This window comes from Poecile atricapillus, chromosome 1 (assembly GCF_030490865.1).
Source record: "Poecile atricapillus isolate bPoeAtr1 chromosome 1, bPoeAtr1.hap1, whole genome shotgun sequence".
NCBI classification, from domain to species: Eukaryota; Metazoa; Chordata; class Aves; order Passeriformes; family Paridae; genus Poecile; species Poecile atricapillus.
In genome coordinates this window covers 116,750,417-116,772,709 of record NC_081249.1, presented here as the reverse complement: position 1 = coordinate 116,772,709, position 22,293 = coordinate 116,750,417, and the positions used below count along the sequence as shown (strand labels likewise).

Here is a 22,293-nt window from a genome sequence, read left to right as displayed (position 1 = left end):
CAACGCCGGCTCTGCGGGGCCGCCTCCAGCTCACCCAGTGACCCTGCTCATGGCTCCAGGCGCTCCCGAGGCACCGGGAACACGCCCGGAGCTGCTCAGCCCCATGGAACTAAAGGGCTGAAGATGCCCAGGCCCGGGCAGGGGATGATCCAGGGGCTCCTCCCGTGTCCTGAACTCAGGCTGAGGCAGCTCCCCAGGGATGCCCACGCTTCCTGCGCTGCCCGGCCCTCTCTTTGGGAGGAGGAGCTCAAGTCCCGGCGCTCGGGGTGCTGTTAACGAGATGTCAGCTTTTCTATGTATTATATGGACACACACTAAAAGGAGCCCTTTACTTCTGACTTAATGCTATGGACTAGACACAAGTTACAAAACCATGGTTGAGGGAGACTGAGGAAAAGAAAAATAGAAGTGGACTTGATTTAAAGGAGAATTTCTCATATTAAGATTAAGAATCAAATCTTTTCTGAAGCAGGAAATGCTGAAGCCTCTTGCCTATCGTTCTTCCAAGTACCTGGTAAAAGCTAAGCATCTGTTAAATCAGAACTCTGAACTTCTGTAATGAGCAGCAAACCTCAACCCTGTTATGTTGCTCTTTCTCTGCTGATGCAAGCCTTGGAAGCTGCAAAGCAGAAAAGTATTTTTGCTGCTGTAATATAAACTACACGTGAGCATAGATGGAAGTATCATAAGGAATACGATTCCTGGTTTGCCTGATTCATCATCCCAAAGAAACTGAGAGGGACAACAAGCTCATTAAGCCAGTGTGATACCTGGCAGCTGGACCACACTGGGGAAATATTCCCAAATTTTTTAGCTCCTGACTTGTGGTCACACTGGGGAAGTCAACACACCGCAGTCGCACAAGCTTGCTAACCTTGCTGCTGCTTTACACAGCAGCAATTCAGACAGTCTGCATTGCCTTTGGTCACTGAGATGGACTATGAAAACACAGCTGACCTAATTTTTTTCCCTTCCTCCCCGATACCTCTCCCAAAAGGAGGTCACCAGTGCCTAGACAGCAACTTCACACTAGGTCACATGAGAAAATACAGCCTTGGATAGGAATCAGGTTTGTGTACAACAGAAGAGAATAATGCTAAGTGAATGATTCCCAAAATGGGATTAGAGGATGACTTTTAATGATCTGCATAGAAATTATTTGCTGCACACTACCAAGTCTCTCTCATTCTTAGGCAGCTCTTGTCATTTTACTAATGTTTGTGCTCATGTGAGCACTCAGATTTTGACACATAATGACTCGATGCTCGGCTAAAACAGCTTAGTTCATGACATTGTCAGTATACAAATCCTCCTCTTCCATACACAGAGGATGAGGTGCCAAACACAAGGATTTGTGATATGCACTCAAAGACATCCCTCAGTCCTGCAAGAGGGAAAGATGAAGAGTGAGGAATAACTGGATGCCTGTAACTCTAGGGAAATTTGACATCCCAGTGATTCAGAAGATCACTGCCGCCCGGGCTAAGCAATAATTGTTTTCTTGTACACAAACACCGACTTGTTTTCTGTTTAACACACAAGAGGTTTATTCAAATTTCCCAGAGTTCTTCGAGCACTTTGCTAGAGAACATGAACACCTGGCTTGATCTCCCTCCATGCCTTCCCCAGCTGGGATTTGTAGTCCTGGGAGAGAGAGCCAGGTGCCAGTTTCTGTTCAGCAAGAGGGGGACTCTTGTGCTAAAAGAGATTTCAGCCTTGTACAGAATCTATTTGCTTTTCATCTATTCTCTGTGACCATTAGCGAGCCACGGCTCATGGCCAAAGAAGGCAAAAAACCAGAATCTGGAAGTGAAGAGACGTAGCACGCAAAGCATTAGGCAGCTTTATGCATTTAGAGCCACCAGAAGGGGAACTAATTGCCTGCTCTTTTCATACGTTTCTTAAATATTTACTTTGGTTGGGTGTTTGAGTATCCACAAGAAAGATGATTATGCTCGCTTCTGAGGGAGAAGAAAGGCAAGAAGGCCATGCTTTCCAAATGCACAAACCACAAATTTAGTATGTACAACAGGCACATACTGTAAATCTCCCATGTTCTCATTGAATTTTTCAGTCTCATGTTGTGTGCTACTTTGCAGTTCTTGTAAGTGGAAATTAAAAGATTATTTTCATCTCCTCACTGTAACCCTAACCTCAGATCAAAGTCCCTCAAAATTTCACAGAAATGCTGGTTTTAAGATTTTTGCGTTGTATTAACTGTGGAGGCCAAAGAACTGGCCAATTCAGAGATCTTGGCTCTCCCTTGGAGAGATTCTCCCTAGGTGAGGCACTTGGCTCTCAGAGAGAGAAAAGTGTCACTCTCAGAGGTCTTTGAGCTAAGTTATGTTAATATGTTGCACCCCATTGGTTTCCCTCCCTATCAATCCACCCCAATACATGTAGCCCAGTTTCCCCCGCCCCTCTCCTTCCCTATAAATACCCCGGTTTTTTTTCCCGTCTGGGGAGCTGCCGTCACCGGCTCCCTTCACTGAGGGCCCTGCTATAATAAAGGCTGTTTCTCAGTGGAATGCCATACAGCTCTCTAGTCTCTCTCTCCGCGTTGCCTGCACACTGCCACTGAGCTGAGATCACTCGCCGGGCAGAGGACGTGCCTGTGCCCCTGGGCAGTCCTTTTCAGGACGGCTTCTTCAGGGTAGTCGCGGAACCCCTGCCATCAACACTGCTGCGGCAATTAACATCTGTAGAAAAACACCCACCTAACTTTTTTTATGAAGACTTCTTCCTTTGTCTTGTGTTGGAGAAGCCACCTGTCATCTGCCAAGTCTAAAAGGGACTTGGTTAACAAGCTAGAACATCCTGTTGCACTCAAAAAAAAGTGGATGTTTGAGACCTTGGTAATGACAGGAGCTGGCAGCTTGTCATCTCAAATCCTTGCCACCAAAAATACTCCCCAAACCTAGAGAATTTTAATATTTCTTCTAATTCAGCCTTGGAATTTGACAACTGATCTATACCATTATCAGCAAGTGACATTCCACTCGGTTATACTGCTCGGTTGACTCGCGAGAGAGAAAAAGAAAAACTGCAGTAAGGGTTGAGGGTTCTTGAAATCGAGCCTGTAAGAGCAATGTTCATAAACCACCGATGAGCAAGCATTGTCAGACAGCTTCTCTGAACAGTATTTGGCAGTTTGACCAAAAAAGCTTTGGTTTGAATGTGGAGGCAACATCTGAACACCAACAGTTTCAAACCTACACGGAACAGAGAAATAGAGAATCTGCAGAACAGGGCAAAAGAGAGCAAATTGCAAGGAGGAGAGGTCTCTAGATGTACTACCAAAGCAACGTGTCCAGCTTTCATCTTTCAAGAGTGTCCCTCAGAAATAAATCCATCAGCGGAAAATGCATAGGTAATTATTTATTCTGAACCAAAACACTGGGATTTTACCCCTGTCATCCTTCAAGTAAGCTTGTTCCTGAGCCAAGAGCAGACACTTGGGAATGTGTCCATCCTTTCATTCTCTTTGACACTGGCAGAACAGCAGAGTTCTCAGCAAGGACCTGTAGCCTATTCTGACTTCACTCCAGCAAAAACTTCATTATCCTGAGATTATTCCTATCACTCATGTAATATTTCAAAGAATTAATGAATCTGCTCCTGAGAATTTCCTGTGAATCCTTAAGTGTTTTGATGCACATTTGGCCTTTAAATTAAATAACTGATTATCATTAAATTAGACTATCAGACTGAGCATCACGCATAACATACTAAAGCCTACCCTTAGTCTTTCCTACTCCCAAATGTATGAAAATCTCAAATTGGTAGATTTGTTGAGCTCTGTTACCAAAACAACATGCCAATACCCCTTCTAACCAAAATATTTACCCAAACACTAGATATTAACTAAGATATTAACAAAGTTCCCTCCTTAATTATTCAGAAAATTTCTTGTGCAGTATTTTAACAGGTTAACTACTAAGGACAGCTATAATTTGTTAATGACTTACAGAAGCAGAATTGTCAATGCAAAAATTCAAATAGTTCAGTTGATAAAAATGCCAAGATACACCCATCCCATTCATCTATTGGAATAGTCTCAAGTTTTAAATTACAGGCAGCTGTCATCTAAAATAATGATGAAACACCATAACTTATTTGCCCGCACTTAACTGAAGCTGAGTCTGTTCAGATCAGTAAGCTGACTTGCCCTAAATCTAAAATACATTCTTACAAGTTGCTTTCCTTTCCTTCCTAGCAATCATCTACTGAACTCAGCATTCATAGATTCTCTTCTGGTTTCAGCTAAATGCCACCCCTGGAAATAGAGCTTTCTCCTTTCAGAGAAAGCAGACAGTGCTCACTAGTTTGTCTAAGTCAAAGACAGAAGTTTATTTTTAGCTAAAAAGAAGAAATCTTTGCCCAAATACTTTACTTTTGTGGGCAATACTTGAGGATTAATCATGACACGTTATTGACTCTGGTCCATTTTCGTAGACTCTTCATGTTACATTCTTTGGACTTTACATCAGCAAGATGAGGAGTTCCCATAAAGCCATTTAAGGAAGGCAGCTAAATAAAATCAGGCTGGTTGCATCATCCATGTAGTATTGGACCACACAACAGTATAAAAACAATCAAGGTAAGATGTGAGAAGAGGATACTATTTCCCTGAAGCCTGCCAGGACAGATGACAGAGTTTATGCCAACTTTATGTCACTGTTACGACAGCTGCGGGATGACAAATGATTCACGGTCCAGAACAAAATAAGGAGGGGTTGGGCAGATGCTACCCTGATAAAAACTCTGGACGAAGAAAACTAGTGCATAAAAACCACTGCAACATCTTGGAGCCTGCTCCAGTGAGGGTTTGTGTTGAAACAACTTTTGACTTCATTTCTTGTCTGATTCTGAGTGCTAATGCCAGATTTACTGTATGACTCGCTCTGAGGCCGTATGCAGAGAGATCTTAACCAGACTGAATGCATAAATATCCAAGCCTATTTCCTTTCATTCAACACCAGTGTCTTTCATGTCAGTAAGCATGAGAAATTTAGCACACAGGTTTATTCATCAAAGGCTCACAAAATAAATCAGCTGTGAAAGGACCTCTAAAAAGCATTTAGTCCAATGCCAGCCCTCAAAGAAATACTACCTAGCTGAGAAAGCTCAGGGCCTCTCCAACCCAGGTCTGATCTCCAAGGATTGAGGCTTTGAGTTTTCTGTCAGTGTCTGCTTTCCCTCAGATGAAAAAGTTCTGCCTTGTACTCTCCCATATTACAATTTTCAGAACTTTCTATTCCAAATTTTGTAGTCATTATCCAGTAATTTCAAATAAATTCAGCACAGAGTGACAGAAACTGATCGCTGGTCAGATCTCACAACTTGAATTTACTAGTCATGGTAAATTTACAACTTACTAGTCATAGTAGCTAGAAAACGATAGATTTAACAGTATGCTTTGGAAAGATTATTCATTACATTTAAAAACCAAACAGTAGTAGCTATTGTTGCTCAAAGACTCAGCAAACCCTGGGATTTAAGGTGCACAGAAGGTTGATACATATGAGTATGAAGAGCAGCAGGTTACTGTAAATCAAAAAGACTTTTTTAAAGTGTAGAAATCAGAACTGTCTTCTTACCTTGCCATATTTTATCAAGAGCTGGATGTCAAGGCCTCCGCAGACTCATCTCTTTCCACCTGTTGACCTCAATTCCTGGCACACAACAACGGTGCTTGCAAACCAGCACCCAAATTGCTCCACATCTATTTTTATCATCTCACAGTTCATTCACTTAATTTTCAAAACCTTGGCAAATAATCTGTACCAGCTCTAAGATACGATCTGAAAACCACAATATTCTCTTTTTGTTCAAAGACTTGCTGTGGATACAATGGGGGGGGGGGGGGAATAGAAACAGAACTTATGTATTCCATAACTTTCCATAAGATCAAGTTTGAATCATTAAGACATCCTGCCACAATTAAGTGTATTACTTGGCAATTAAGTGCTTTTAGATCATAGTTTGCTATTTTTTGTATAGGTGGGGTGTTCTCTTCCAAGTGTTCTCCCACAGTTGTACAGAAATTAAAAAAGTCCACGTGACTACTTTTGATAGTTACACAGGTGAACATTTTCCCGGGCTGAGTGGCCTCCAGCTACTGCAAGGGACTCCAGTGATTAGTTGTTAGAAATTGGTTATAAGGAATGAGCTTTTGTGTTCAGAGCTCCTTCAGCACGTTGGCATTTGTCAAACCTTTGATTATTAATAGGGTCAGAATTTCATTCCAAATACAACCGGGGAATTTGTGCCTCGGGCTTTGGCAGGACAAGATTTCACACGCTGAATTTCAAGGAAAAGGCCCATGTAAGGCTAATCAGAACAAACCTGAATGAGAAAGAAGTCTGAAAGAAAGCCATACCCATGTGCTAGTTCCCCTGGGAGTTTTCCTGAGAAAGTGATTAATACTTCTCTACTCATATGGAAAAAACACTGTTAAAAACCACTTTTCCCTTGCTCGAGTCAGAAAACGAGAACTAAAATCAGAGCATATTAGTGACAATAAAATATTAATGCTCTGGATTTCTTATGCAAACTTTTTCAACACTGCATTATTAATGACACCTAATTGTAGTGGAGATTGCTGCAGGACAAGCTAATTTTACTACACACTTTATATTTTTAACTATGAAATGCTTTCTTGTAAGACCCCTCCCCCCTCCAGGATCCTAGTAGAATTTCATCATGTCTTCTAAAAGTCAGTTGTTAGTACTGATTCAAAAGTTTTCACAAGAGCCAGTAACTTATGAAAGTATTGTGAAATGTGACAATTTTTGTACAATTTTCTTTGACGATAGAAAGAACAATTTATTTTAAATTGTTCTTGCACAGACTGCATTCAAAGAGTGCTATACTCAGTCTCAGTATTTTACCACAGCAAGAAATTTCTTAAAGTTAGTATTGCCCACACGTAGACACACATCTTTGGTTTAGGCTGACGTGGGCAGCACTGAACCACTCCAAGCTGCTGAAGCAGACCCTGAAAGCCAAGGGCCACCGGAGCAGCAGTACAGTTTAAACATGCCACCTTCCTCCTACAAGATCAAAAGGGACTGGAAGATCACGCAGGAGATCCTTTACCCCATGTCTGTGGCATGTAGGGACTGTCAGCTTCTTTCAGTGGCACAGCAACAAAGAGAGCACCTGAAGAGCAATATCATATTTATTTCAGGAAATTACATCCCCAAGAATGGGATCACTGAGCTACAATTAAGACAGATTTTAAATCAGAAGAATTTTACTCTCAGATACAAATTTTTCATGAGAGCCTCAAAACATCCAGCCCTCATCCCCTGCCTGGAGCCCCCGGGTCCTGATTCTAAATGACCATATCCCTTCTTTTAAAGGAGGACACATCTCCTGGAGCAAAAAATACATTCTTCTATTTGATAAAAAAATAAATCTTCTGAGGCACTTCAACCAAGAAAAAGACACCTCTGTAACTGTGTCTCCTTACTACAACCTTGGCACAATAAGTTTGTTTGACTCATCAACAAACAACAGCTTCAAATATCTGTGACTGGCAAGAAGAACAAGCAGGAAATAAATATATCCAGGGAAATCATGGCACAAACAGCCCTGCAAAACCAGGGAAATGAAGAAGGTACCATATTGTAATGAGTCTTTTTCATTGCAGATCACTCAATTTTTACTGGCGTTTTACCATTCTCTGATGCGAGGCAAAACTAGAAACAGTTGTAGATGAATGTTCAATTTCAGCAGGAATACAAACTTGTTCAACCTGAAGAACCAACAAGAACCTGACTTGTTTCATTATGCAGATTAATAATGGCTCTTTAATGCAGTGTGCTATGATGGATTTTTATTAAGCAGCTCCCTGTTTATTTCACATTGTTCCAAGAAAAAGAATAAATTCACTCAGGCTATTCTCAACCCAGTGGATTCATGACACACATCTTCATCTACTGCTGGCTGCTTTCCTCTTTCCAGTGTTCCAGTCATAACACTGTGGTGCATTTAGTTATAAAACAGAAGACTCAGTTCTCCTTAATTTGAAAACTCAGTCATTTGAACAGGATTTTCTTTGTTTGCTGAGAATAGGAACAGCCATGTAATCTCTTGTAACATCAGCCTCCGTGTTCCTTATTCCTACAGTGGATTTGCTTTCCCTTATGGCACTTTGGCAACACAAAAGCCACTTCGAAGTAAAATACTAAATTATATATTATGGCTCTCGTCATTCAAGAGCACTACAATAATTATCTCTATTAAATAACTGGAAAGTACAACAGGCAAACCTAAGTGAAGCAAAAAAATTATGGAATCCAAGATAAAGCTGTTGGTTTTACCCCCATTATTCCCTGCATTATTCGTTCCTAGTAGGAAATTCCATGAGAAAAAAACCTGCTACCTATTACACTGATAATTAGTTGCTAAATACTCACATGACTAATAGCAACCAACTTAAAGAGAAATCATACACATTTGTGTTGTTAAACCCTAGCACGTCTGTGAGCCTAATGGAAAGGATACCTAGATTTAATAAAAAATGGCAGTTCTAAGAGAAAAAACACTACAGAACTGAAAAAAATCTGGCCTTTGTTTTAATGAGAAAATAAGGGAAAAAAATCAAACAAAGAATATATGAATAATACAGTCCTTGAAGTATATTAAAAATTTTCCCATTATTCCTATGAGAAACAGTACATTTTAGACCCTGAGTTCAAAATACAACTAAGACCATGACAAACCTTATTGTAACCTTCCTTTTAACAATGTAAAAGCTCCATTATTTAGGCATTCTAGAATTATTGGCTTTGTTGAAGAAAAATACCCAACAGCAGTAAGCAATTATGCAGATGCATTTGTACTGTAGAAGTTAAAGGTTTATTATGCTTTCAGATTAATAAAATGATGCCCCTGTACAGAGCTAGCCAATTCCTTTACAAGTTTGCATTTCACATTTAATCTAGTCCCATAATTTAATCATGATAGGTCTTGTGCATTATACCAGGGCTGAAAAAGTGTAATGATCTGAAATCAGGCTTTTTATGCATGAGATAATTACAGTGTTACCAGCTAGCCCCACAATGTAGACAAGAATAGATGAACCAATTATTTATTTTTAAATGTTATTTTATGCAACTCTTCTATGTGCCTAGGTAAATATAAGACATAATAGAGACTACCACATTTATATGAATTTAGACCTCAGCTACTTGCATCTCTGAGGAGAACCCACTTTGAATTTGATTGAAGTGTGGCAATGCTGTTTTAGGATCTGTACCCATCCTTTCCATCCAACACAGCAACCAAAGTGGGATAGCAAGGACACTCCCCGTCGTAGTTGTATGAGAAAAAGGTTAAGAGTCTCTGCTTCGTTTTCCTTCCTGGCTCAGCCAAAACAGCTCAGCTGAGCTGTGCAAAGATGGTGGCTGCAGGGAAAAGGTCGCAAAGCCAGCACAGCTCAGATAAGGTAATAAAATAACAAGAATCCAAGACTACATATTTGCCATGAAAGACAAGAAAATATTTCATTTTGTGCTTTAGTCATGGGCAAGAAAGAATATAGGTCCTGTCAGACACCCCTCAGACAGAAGAGAAATACTAGGAACTGATTTCGTTTCTGTCGTATAATTTATTTTCTCAGCAAACAGATTATTTTTTTGGTATTTACTCAATATAGAACTTTTCCACTAAAGCAATTTCTTTTTCCAAGTATGAATCTGAAAAAGTTTGTCTACTAGTTTATAAGTACGAAATAAATACTACCTTAATGTTTAACTCTTTCTGTCTTCTCTCCTTTAACTTAGGAGAATTAAAGCAGATAGAAATTCACCCTTATTTGATGTTGCCAAAACAAGTTCTGCAACACAGCATCAATTTTGTTGCATGCACAGACATTATCACCCTTCTGCCTAAAACTTCAGCTGAAAAATGGTGCTAAACCAGCAACACAACTTGCATCCTTTTCAGGGAGGAACTGTAATGAATATTAAGCTTTACTGAATATCAGTGCAGAACAAAATTATAAATAAGAAGGATTTTATACTCCTCACAGTCTACTTCAGACTTTGAAATCACTCATCACAAATCAGGATAATGTAATGTGGTTCTGCTAAAATACATTACATGAAGAAAATGAGCTGATTTCCCTTACTGACTCACCAGTCTCCATTTCTGTCGTAGACAAACTAGAGAGGTCTGAGTTTGCTTTAAGTATCTGAATAATTCTAAATTGATTTACAGTGAGACATAAATGGGTAAATACAACAGCCAGCATTCGTTAAAGTTACAGTTTTAGAAAGACTAACAAGTCTTATTAATGCATAGTCTCTTTCTGAGAGGCACTATCAACCATGAGACAAATCTTTCCAAGCACCACAGGTTGACTATATTCCATCACACAGCCAATTCCATGAAATCTGGCATGCCAGAAAAAGGTTTCATACTCACACCCTGTAGTTAAATACCTAATTTGGGCCCCTGAATCTGGCACATTTGTAAAGGGAAGAACCAACCCAGTAACTGCTGAATGAGCTGTGAACAAGCCTCTAACCTGGTGGCCCTGCTTGGAGCCTGCCACTTCCAGCAAGTTCCAAGCAGCTTACAGAGAAGTAAAACATGGCTGTAGGAACTATTTAAGGGTTTGAAAAACTGTAAGAACATAATATGTAAAGTATCTTGATTGTCTACCCCTATCTCTTACACCTCTGTACAGTATACACAGAAATGCTCCTTGACAGAGAAATAACACTGTAACACCACTAACAGTAGCTGACCACTGTGAAAAACAAGGTTCACATATTTTTCTTATAGAATTCAAAAGTTTAATAAAAAGACAACTGGGAGATAAAAATAAAGTACACAGATACGGCCGGGTGTCTCTGCATTCAGCCAAGAGAGCACCCCTTGCTAACAAAGGATTGTCCCTTAAAAACAGAACCCTACTACATATCCATAAATTCTCATACATATTCAGACATTCTTCTTAGGATCTTTGGTGTTCTTTTGTTTAGTTTTCTCTTGCCCCCTTCCCAATAGATCAATCTTATTGGCGCCATTGAGATTTACATTCCCTGATAACAGAAATGCAATAAATTCCTCCCCCAGAGTTCTGGTCACTGCTGTCTTCATCTGGATAAGATAGTTTACGAATGCAGGGGTTCTCTAGCTATTTTTTCTCAGTCTTTGGGTTATACAAACAAAAGTAGTTTTTGTTTTAATACTATGCCATAGCCCAACATATATGTATTATACCACTATATCTAAGTTTCATCAATAACAGAAATAAAGGAAACTATATTAATACAACAAAATTTTCCAATCTTATGCACATAACATTCATTTTAATATTTGCAAAAAGCCAACAATACAATATGTATCTATAAGAAGACCCAGCTCGCATCTGGAGCCAGCAGTGTCCTGTCAGCACAGGGAAGCAGCCCAACATCCTGCAGTGATGTTGACCAGCAACGCTTTCATCAGTGCTTCGTGTGAGGACCTCAGCTCCACAGCCACAGCCCCTGCTTCAACTCAGCTGGTAAAACTGTTTCTTGGAGAAACAAAAGCAATAAAAGTCATAGGTGCTTCTAATGATAAGAAATGCTGATGAACAAATCAAGGTGATTAGGCAGTTTCAATCACACCCTCCTTTGTGTTGAGCTCACTGTCTACTGTGGAATTGTTAGAAATCATAAAGTTTACTTCTATTTTTTGTGTCTTGCAAAACTCAGCTATTATCTCACTCACCTCTCTCAAGGATTAAGATTACAGCTGGGTGTTCTCCCCTTTCATTTCAGAAATGAATATAACTTGCAGAAGATATTCTTCTTTTATCTTGTCTTGCTAGATCCGTGTACAAACAGCTCATATTGTCCTCAGCTGATTGAGTTTGTTGAACAGACAACTGTCAAAAGCAGAAATGAACAGATAAAATGTTCTTCAAATTTGAGCTATTACCTGTGACACTCAAGTGAGGTTACTGTACTGTTCTTGCTTCATACCATAAAAAATGATTGTCCAAAAGTCTCCTGCAGAAAAGAGTAGTGGAAAGAGTAGTTTTTGGAAAATGACATCCTCTCCAGAAATTCATGCACAGAAAGTGGGAGTCTGTTTTCATGAACGATATTCTGGGGGTGCTTGACATCCTTTTCATTTGTAAAAAGCAAACAAAAAGAATGGAGATAGTTTTGAATCAACCTTCATTTTGTTATTTGTTCCTCAGTAGCATTTCACACAAAAACAGAGACTTGCAGTTTAAGTAATTCTGATGATGAGTGAACAAGAAACAGTTTCCTACATGTAAATCAGATTTGCCTTTTAAATGGTTTACTTCTTCCAACTTGTTATTTAGCAGCATGTCAGTATTGTAAAAAATACTAAAAATTAGCTGACATTAATTGTGCTTTGCTTGAGCAAAACCATTTCTTTTTTAAGAAATGTTATTCAAAGAAATGTCCCTTAAGTCTCTACAGTCAAAAAGTTAATTTTGTTATGCCTAAACAGGCTTTCTTTAAGGTTATTGAAATTGTTAGTAATGTAGTGAAAAAATGGTAAACAGAACTGGCTTTACAGCTGGAAATTTCCTTCATAAATCTGGATGCAGTTCTGCCCAGTGCAATACACAGTGCTTTTTAATACAAAAAAGAAAACCTATCCTGTCCCAAAGATTTAATTGATCAAGTATCTGAGAAGATACTGAGCAAAAATGCAGTTAGGGTTTGGGTTTTTTTGATACATAAGCTCATTTTTATATGATTGAAATTGCTTTGGTGATTTTTATTCTACAGTATAATGCTTAGTGGGCTTATGGACCACCCACCAAAATAACAATTTGAAGTGAAGGTTTTGGCCATGGGAAGCTGTGCTTTGTAATAGCATGCAAGGGCCCTTAAAAGTACTTTTTTAGGCAAAAAAGTTTTGCTTGCTCTGTGATTATACTAGAGATGGTCTAGACCTCGTGTGATTAGCAACAAAAATTCAGGTCAAGTCTGCTAATCTTTTTCTGTAAAATATTAACCTCTTCTATTAAGAATAAATGGCAATACACTATTTTATAGATATATTTTCTCATTAATTTAAGACACTGTCAGGTTTGTGGTGCATGTTCTAAATTCTCAAGTTTATATCACCAAATAGTTACTGTTATTTCTGAAGTTCATTACTCTCTAGTTATTTCTCAATATTTTGCTGCTTTCCTTAGCATTATTGCTGGTTGTGAGGCACTCTTAATGTATTACCAGTGTTAGCTTCTTAATGAAAGTCTCTTCAGGTAGATTTTAATCTAGATATTTGAAGATGCCAGAAAAAGGCTGAAATTAAGGTCAATTTTCATGGGAGCTTGGGAAATTTTACATATTGTCTTTTAAATTTGCAATTTTCTTTTAATTTAGAAACAAATTTGGATGAAGCTGCATTGATACATTGTGATGCTTACAATTTTTTTTTCCAAGTCTTGTGAAAGAGAACTTGATTTGATGACCTTACTGAAAGTTAATTACTGCTAGTAGATTATTGAGGAACCACTTCATAAAATAAGCAAGGAAGTCTATAACTCTCTCTAAAATACTGGTTTTGATGTAGGTGAAGACGACTTTGGACTATTCTGGTAATATAGACAAGAGCAAGAACTTTTGCTTTTCATTAAGGAGAATGCTAATTTCTCTTCTTACAAATGTGGATAGTTGAGATTCATTTTTATATTTTGATGATAGATGACTAATAGGAAATGTGTTATCTTAACACTGGTTTACATAATCTCTGAAACACTCTGCATTTTAATATTTTTGAGGGTGATATAACTGACAGATGGAAGTAGCAGCCAGCCATAGATCAAATCCAATACCAGGACACCACGCTAACTTCTGTTGTTGGTTTTCATTTTTTGGTAAAGTTACAATAATTAGAAGGCTGGAGAAAGAAAGAATGTGAAACTACTGAATAAAACATTTCAGACAACAGATGTGGAATATCATTGTTTCAAACAAACATTTGAATTTCAAATTTCAAAGCAACTATCTGAAGTTTAATTTAAAATTCTAATTTAATTTCAAGTTACTGTGCCCATGAACATACTTTTAATTGAAATGTATACTGGGATCTAAAAATAAGTCATTTTCCACATTTCAATTCACTTCATAAAACAAGAGTTTATGCATTTTACAGTAATACAGAAGTACAATCACTAAATCAAAGTATCAGAATTTGATTTTTGTAACTTTTCTAAGTGGCAAAACTCTCAAATAGCCTGTTAGTCAGTCCAGGATGACACAATTCTTGGACCTATATACACTGTTATTCACTTCAGCACCTTCACAAAATTTAGAGAGCTGCTTTGCTGCGTTCCGCAGCTGCAGGATCAAATCCAGGGAGGTTATGGATTCTGGTGACCAACATGGGACTCAATGAGACGGGTCTCTGCTTGGTTAACGTCAGGAAACCATTTATTCAACACAGGAACAAATTCATCTTAAATCCAGAGACAGAGAATACAGACCAGAGGCAGGGTGGGGGTTTTATGGAACAGAGCCAGGCTGGAGTTTAAGGTCAGGGTCTAATAGGGACAGAGCAAAGGAGAAACCCAGGGGCACAAAACACATCACAACACCCTGGGCTGCCACCCCACGAAGGATCTGCAGGTGGGGCAACTCGTCCCGGGCTCACAGGGCACATCTCCTGAGGCAGAGGGTGGAATTGACTTTTCCTGGGCTTTAAAGACACACCTCTCACTTTAACACTGCTTATCCAAAAACAAATCTTTGCCCCCCACACCATTTTATATGCAAATCATGGAGCCTTTATGTCTTTTGATTGTCAGTGAGGTGTGTTTATTCATTTGTCCATTGTCAGTTATAGTGGCTTTATTAAAGGTTTCAAATGCTTCTGATTACAGAATCTTCAAGAGCACAAGAGGGTTTTACAAAATATGCTTTATTACAATTCCCAGATTAGTGACAGGGGAAGAATTTTTTTTTTAATAATTTAATAGTGCCACCTCTAGATATCAGAGAGTACAGAGTCATAAATTTTTACTACCTTGGTTTGTGATAAGAGGAGTTCATACTGTTTCAACAGAATTAATGAATATATCTTTAGAAACGACACCCTCTTACATGCATGCGTTAAGTCACAGGTGGACAAAGTGGACAAAGTCTCCTGACTATCAAGCTATTGAAGCAGGAGTTTTAACAAATGGCTGCTGAAGGAATTTAGCATATTTTGTACTGTTGCCACTGACTGAAATTCATAAATGGATTCAATAGCTAAAATTCATAGATTCACTTGCAGACACAAAATTGGGGTTGTTTGGGTTTTTTGACAATGACTCTATAGAAACAAATACATGCCAAAATAATCTGGGTTGACTTGCAGGGCTATAACCTTCAACAACACAAATACAGTAAAAACCCAATACTACTTTCTAATCTGTGAATGATAGAAGAGGCTAACTGGGGTCACAGATTTTTCCAAACTCTGTCTTTTCCACATATTTACCCAATATCATTTGAAGTTAAACAAGCCTTCAAGACATCAAACTTCTCCTGTTCACTTCTTTCCTTATTTCTACTGTTGAATGACTTTATTTTTGCCTTGAAGTTTTCATACTCATGTTGAACTTCATGCTGAACTTCAAAGTTTTTTCCTTTATGGTGATTTTGCACATGCACAGCTTACTCACAAAAATATTCACAGGACCTCTACACTGTATCAGCAAGCTGCAAATCTTTACTACAAGATTGCTGCCGTTTAAAAGGAAAAAAGCATAATCATCTAAATGTAGTTCAAGCAGAACAGATTTAAGCAAAAAAGCCCAATATGACTAACATCTTTGCCAAAGGAAAGAAAGCAAGTGTAGCTCCCAGTTCAGGCTCACATCACTATTTGGGAAAGCAGTAAAATACATCAAACATTACCTACAGATTGCATTTCTACGATTCACTATTATGCTTCAGTGTTAATCAGCTGTATCTTCACCAGCACATCACTGACATAAGCACATAGATTTGAATTCCAATTATGCATTAATCCTTTAGTAGGACAATATAAAACGTTAGACAAAAGTTGTTTGTTTTTTTTTTTTTTTCAATTGCAGAATAAGATACTTTGAAGCACATTTTCTTCAAAGGTCCCAAAAGCTTTGAGTAACTCAGCACAGTGTCCTGAAATGCTGAGGAGCTGATCTTCAGAATGGGTTATGCTGCCAATATCAAATCGATCACTTCCTAATATTCAACTCATCACAACATAATGTTCAGTTATCTATAGCAGTACAAGTTACTTTGTGGATGCGGCTTCCAGCTCTCTGTAATGTCTCAGATGCAATTTCACAAGTATCTACATAGAAGATCTACTCTGTAAGCATGAATTCATGTAAGGATTGGAGAGATTGACCTTCCTTTCCCTTTCCTTCTTTGCACCAGTGGAACAAGCTACAAAAACAGAACTTGTTTGCAACCATGCCCTCCACTCTGCACATGCCCAAAGTCAAGTAGCTTGTACTCACAAAATAGACATTTTTTCCAACTTACATTTGAATGGTATTCCAAAGCATCCAGTTCACCTTGGTTGAATAGACATTTCCTTTCATCTTTCTGCAGAATTAGCAAAAAACAACAACAAAAAACCATATAATTCCACAATGAAATAAAAGGGGGGAAAGAAATCAAACATACCTGAATTACAATTTATCTCTTTAAAAGCAGACAAAATTTTCCATCTCTTTTTACTATCACAAGTACAAGTCAAATAAGCAAAAAGATCTGAAAATACCTAAACTACTGCAGGCATTCACAAGGTACATAGACTTAAAGCTGCTCTAAATTATTCATGGTAGTACGATCTGAAGGTACCTAGCGCACAGTTTGTGCTCACGCCTCCTTTGGGCCCATACTAAAAGTTTCAGCTGCCAAGTGCAGCTTACCAATAAAAGAAAAATATTAACTATTTCTCTATGATTACATTTATTGGTTTAGACAAGTGACTCTTATTTTCTCATGTCCATATGGAACAGTACTGAACAACACTTAAAGTAAATTCATACTGTGCTTCCCAACTCGCTAATCTGCACAATCTCAACAGCTACCACAGTTTCAGGCTGTGTACCTGACCACAACCAGTGCCAGGAGATCTCAGGAGCAATCCAGTGCTTATGAGACAGAATGCACATTACTCACATGAGGGGCACAAGAATATCCTCAAAAGTGCCCGCTCTTCTACACTACCTCAAAAGACTCAGGTATGCAAAACAATATTAGCAGAATATTATTTATCAAGGCATTACTGCAATTTACTATGTTACAGAGAACATACCTTCCTAGCAGTGGCAAGAGAATCTCCAGTGTCACTCTTTGCTCCTTCTTGGTATTCCTCTCTGTTGCTGTTGGCCTTTACTTCTGCCAGACATACCTGAGGGCAGGACACAGCTGCTCCTCACAAGCTGCAGCTATATAGGGCTTAGAAATATCCAAGAACTCCTCCCAAAACACGTATCTCATTTTTGCTCTTCTACCTTCTGCTTCTATGGCATCTCCGGGATCAAAAGGAGGACCATCGCTTGATGAGGGCGTGGCAGCAAAAGTAGAAATACTGTAACAGTCTTCAGTAGATGTGACAGAAGTACTGTGAGTGACACCACCAGGGTGTGCAAAGGAGACACAGATCTCATAGCCACACTGGTTGATGAAAGAGAGATGATCCACAAGCCATCCCGCTGATGTACCACGGACATCCTAAGTCCCCTTTTCAGGACGAAAGATGAGCTCCCTGAAACCACAGCCTTCACCAACCATCTGCACTACCTGAAGCAACCTCCTCCTCCTGTGAGAATTTTTATAAGAATTCACTTTACAGAATTATCACTATTTAACAAACTAGCACATCCCTTCTGACAGACATTTCCATGCTCACACAGGCCACACTGCTGACTTCAGCTGGTTTCCCCATTATGTTGATCCCCATATCACTACATTTTTTGTAGTAACCAAATTTTATATGACTTTCCATACTTTTACACGGCATGTGCTTACTCTGGCTCTTTTTAATGAGTCAGAAAACAGCCCTATGACACTCCAATTATGTCTAAGACTATATGATACCTGTGTATATCTATACACTGTATATACACCACATATATATGCATTTACACTACATATCTTTACTACATATGTTACACACATGCTATATAGACTACATACATCTGCACACTATAGACTATAAACTACATATATGCACACACTATATATACACATACGCTATACATATTCACATATAAACACACACATGTGCATACATACTCACCATGTACATATGCATACACTGTATCTACACACACACACACATATACCTAGAGACATGGATTACTATGACGGCACCCGGGAGCAGCAATATAGGCACAAGGGCAGGGGCAGCCGCAGCCCCAGCGCGGCTGAGGCCAGGCGCCGACTCCCATCCCCGAGGGCACACAGGGACCGAGAGCTCGGGGCTGGGTTTTCTCCAGGAAAACTCTCGGCGGCTGGAGAAAACCCCGGGGTTCGCCGTGGCCCGGCAGTGCCTGGCAAACGCTCACCGCGGGCGCCGCCATATCGCTGTACGGCCATGGCCCGTCCCTGAGCACTTCCGGGGCTTCAGCTCCTCCTCTTCTCCTCCGTTCCCTCCTCTCCTCCGTTCGCTCCTCCCCTCCTCTGGGCGCTGCTCCGCCCGCGGCCCCTCCATGACGCAGTTCCGTGTGACGCTCTGAGGGACGTCCGGGCGGGCGGATTTGAAATTGCGAGCGGGCGGCGGCGCTGGCGGTAAGGGCAGGGCGAGGAGCGGGAGGGGAGCGGCAGCAACACCAACACCAACACCCACACCCACACCCTCACCCTCACCCTCACCCACCGGGACAAATGTCCGTGCGGCGGCGGTGGTAGTGGTGGTGAGTCCCGGGCTGGCCTCGCTGCTGGGTGCCCCGATCGCCCTCGGTACGGTTTAGACGCGCTCTCAGGGCGAGAGGGCGGAGCTGCGCCCGGCTCTGCCGCGCTCCTGCTCTCTTCTCTTTTTTTTCTTGCTGGCGTGCTGGCTCTGGCAAACTGCTCTTCCATCTCTGCTGCAGCTCTGCTCTTACAGCGGGCTGGCTAATGGCAGCAGCAGCGTGGCCAGCAGGAGCAGGGCAGTGACAATCCTGGTACGCGGCGCTGGTGAGGCCGCGCCTCAGTGCTGTGTCCAGTTCTGGGCCCCTCCGTTCAAGAAGGACACTGAGGGGCTGGAGCGTGTCCAGAGAAGGGCAGCGGAGCTGGGGAAGGCTCTGGAGCACAAGTCCCATGAGAAGTGGCTGAGGGAGGTGGGGTTGTTGAGTTTGGTGAAAAGGAGGCTCTGGGCAACCTTGTAATTCTGGAAACACCTGAGAGGAGGCTGTAGCCAGATGGGGGTCGGCCTCTTCTCCCAGGCAACGAGCAACAGGACACGGGCTCAAACTGTGCCAGGCTTTGGTGGGACAGTTGGAGGAATTCCTCCACAGAAAAGGCGATTGTACACTGGAATGGACTGCTGTCGTGAATGAGGGTGAGCTTGCTTAAGCAATCACCACACCTGCCCAGCATGATGGTGGAGTCAGTGTCCCTGGAGGTGTTTAAGGAAAGGCTGGATGTAGCACTTAGAGCTATGGTCTAGCTTACAAGATGGTGATTGCTCATAAGTTGGACTAGAGGATCTCACAGGTCTTTTCCAGCCTAATTGATTCTGTTATACTAGAAGCTAATCACTTGCTATGTTTGTGAAAATTCAATCTTTTTGTGGTTGGTCCCAGTTAAAATAATGGACTAATGCAGCTTCTTCCCCAGACACAGTGAACTCATGAATATGCTGCCCTATGAATTGAGCTTGAGAGCTAGACTTCTGTTGTGGTTTGTGAGCAGTGTAACTGGAAGTAAAATGAAGCAACAGTTTATACTAATAATGTGTTTTGGTAATGTTTGTAGTGGAGGGGGCTTATATTAGTTATAATTCAGTCATTTAAGCCTATCCCACAAATGAGATACACTTTCTGCCCTCTACAGAGGTTCTAACTTTTCTCTAAAAAATCCTTTTTCTGTTTCTCTGATTCTGCTGCATTTCTTCTGTATTTTCCTCTCCCTGGATTTCTCAGCCTGCTTTGGACTGAATTCTCTTGGGACCCTCCCTCATGAGGAGCTCTGCTTATCTCAGTTCTTGTGATTTGATGAAAACTCCCCAGCTCGTTAGAATCTTGTTTTTCGTGTTTATTGGAAGGTCATCACAAAACTTGGCAGGTCTCTCCAGACTGACTGCACAAGGTTATATCTTTGCAATCTGGTACATTTCTTTCTTCTGATGGTACAAACAGGCCTTGTGGCTCATCCCGTGCCCGACAGCACAAAATGGCCCCGAACTACACAGTTCTTTTCTCTTTATACCTATTTTTACCCAATTAACAATAGACACGTATATTATTTTTCTTAATGACCTAATGACCCATCACCTATATGCTGCACTGTGGCATTTTCTGTCCAATCACTTACTATAACCCAAAACCTCTAGAGGAAGAACATGAAGAAGAAAGAAGAAGGACAAGAGACAACACCCTAAATCGTCCATCTTGCCTTCTGTTCTCTAAACTAACTTTTTCACCCAGTGACTTAAGAAAACTTTCTAATCTACACACTTACACTTTTAGCTTTTTCTATCTAATTTTAACAGCTGTTTTCATGTATCACATGAAAACATGCTCATGAATTTCATGTTATATGAAATTCAGTGTTTTTCTGGATCTTAGAACTAAGTATCAGAAACAAGGTTTCACACTTTGTATCTCAGACTCCAACGGAAAGCTGGCATTTTTTTCCTGAATTAATTCTGTTTACTTCAAATTCCACCTTAATGCCACTGTGGGGACTAATATTCCACTTTGATTTATATTCTGCATGCATAGTCTGAAGACAGCCATAATATTACCTCAGAACAGGTTTTCCAGTTATTGTGCTATGATGCTGGGGGATCAGTTGCAAATGAATTGGTAGGCTCAGACTGAGCAGCTCAGGAGCTGATGTATGGCTGAAGTGCTGTAAGCAGTACTTGTGAACTCGTGGTAGTGTGGCCTTTTTCCCAGTGGACTGAACTGAAAAATTTCTCAAGCTCTTTTGCTTTTGGAACCTGGGGGTTTGAAGTGACCAAATAGAAAGAAAGGCAAAACAGTAGGTTTGGAGTAACCACTGACTCTTTCATCAATAAAACAGTTGATTTAAAAGACTGTGGCTGCTCTTACATATTTCTGGAGTCTAACATAATCAATCTTTTTTTTGATCCAGTGTACAGGTCTACTTCTTTATTCTGAGCTTTTGGGAAATCATTGTGGCATTTAGAAAACAAAATACCCTTAGACCCTGTATTTTCTGACACTGCTGCAATACTGAGGGATTTACAGCAGTCACAATGAGGCGAAGCTCAAGTATTGCTGGAAGCAGCAGCCGACAATCTATGATGGCACTGAGAGTGGAGGACAGCAACAAGATGGGTCTTCAAACACCTCAGATGTAAGTCTTGCCTGTCAGATTGCTAAAAATAATTATATAAAGCTAATTCTGAAGAGATTTATCATAGTGTGTGTGAGTAGCAACTGAGAAAAAAACCCGAAACAGTGAGAAGTCTCCTTACAGCCAAGCATGTTTGCACAAGTGCTCCAGTTTTGCAACAATACTTGCTTTAACCTTTTTGTATACCTGTGTCATGTTTCAAAGGGTAACCCCTTGTTACATGTTGCTTAGGAGATGGCTGGGTGCATGAGCTGACCTTTCTAAGATGTTGCTGTGATGAAGGTGTTTAGGAATATATGAGTGCATGTATAGTTCTTGTAAAAGCAAGAGATGAATTGGTAGAAACAGTCACTTGAATCCTTCTCTCTATTCCTAAGGAAGGACAGAAGCACCCTTGGGAAGCTGAGCATGAGCAAACCTACATCTGGAGCTTCAGAAGGAAAAGCCAGCTGTTCTGGGAACAGGTATGTATAGGTTTTGTTCTCTGCACTGTATATTAAAACAAAAATGGTCCTATATAATTTTGGAATTTTTCTTTCTTGACTGGTTTTTGTTATAGGGAATAATGGATCCGAGGCAAGCAGACCTTCAGGCCTGCCTTCCTCCAGTCCTTGATCAATAAACAATAATGTTGTGGAGCAGGAATTGCTTTGGGAGCTTTTTTTTTTTCTTTTGGGGATGACGTGCACTGCAGACCTTAAGAGTATCTCATTACATTTTTTTTGTTTAAGGAAGAATGAAATCTAAAGTATACTCTGCATTAATTTCCTCTCTCTGAGGTACTAAC

General features: G+C 40.2%; 2 long non-coding RNA genes across 3 annotated transcripts; one reads left to right on the top strand and one right to left on the bottom strand.

Annotated features, from left to right (window-relative positions):
* Positions 1–7,836: 7,836 nt before the first annotated feature.
* Positions 7,837–18,651, bottom strand: LOC131582085 (uncharacterized). 2 transcript variants are annotated; one of them, XR_009278268.1, is made up of 5 exons: positions 18,548–18,645; positions 17,492–17,642; positions 16,512–16,574; positions 11,734–11,890; positions 7,837–11,536 (listed from the first exon to the last, which is right to left on the bottom strand). It is a non-coding gene; the product is annotated as an uncharacterized LOC131582085 (long non-coding RNA). The 2 variants fall into 2 exon arrangements; XR_009278267.1 differs by lacking the exon at positions 17,492–17,642 and having other exon boundaries at positions 18,548–18,651.
* A 26-nt stretch (positions 18,652–18,677) lies between these two features.
* LOC131582105 (uncharacterized) lies at positions 18,678–22,160 on the top strand. Its single transcript, XR_009278277.1, has 3 exons — positions 18,678–18,770; positions 21,289–21,506; positions 21,884–22,160. It is a non-coding gene; the product is annotated as an uncharacterized LOC131582105 (long non-coding RNA).
* Positions 22,161–22,293: the final 133 nt, after the last annotated feature.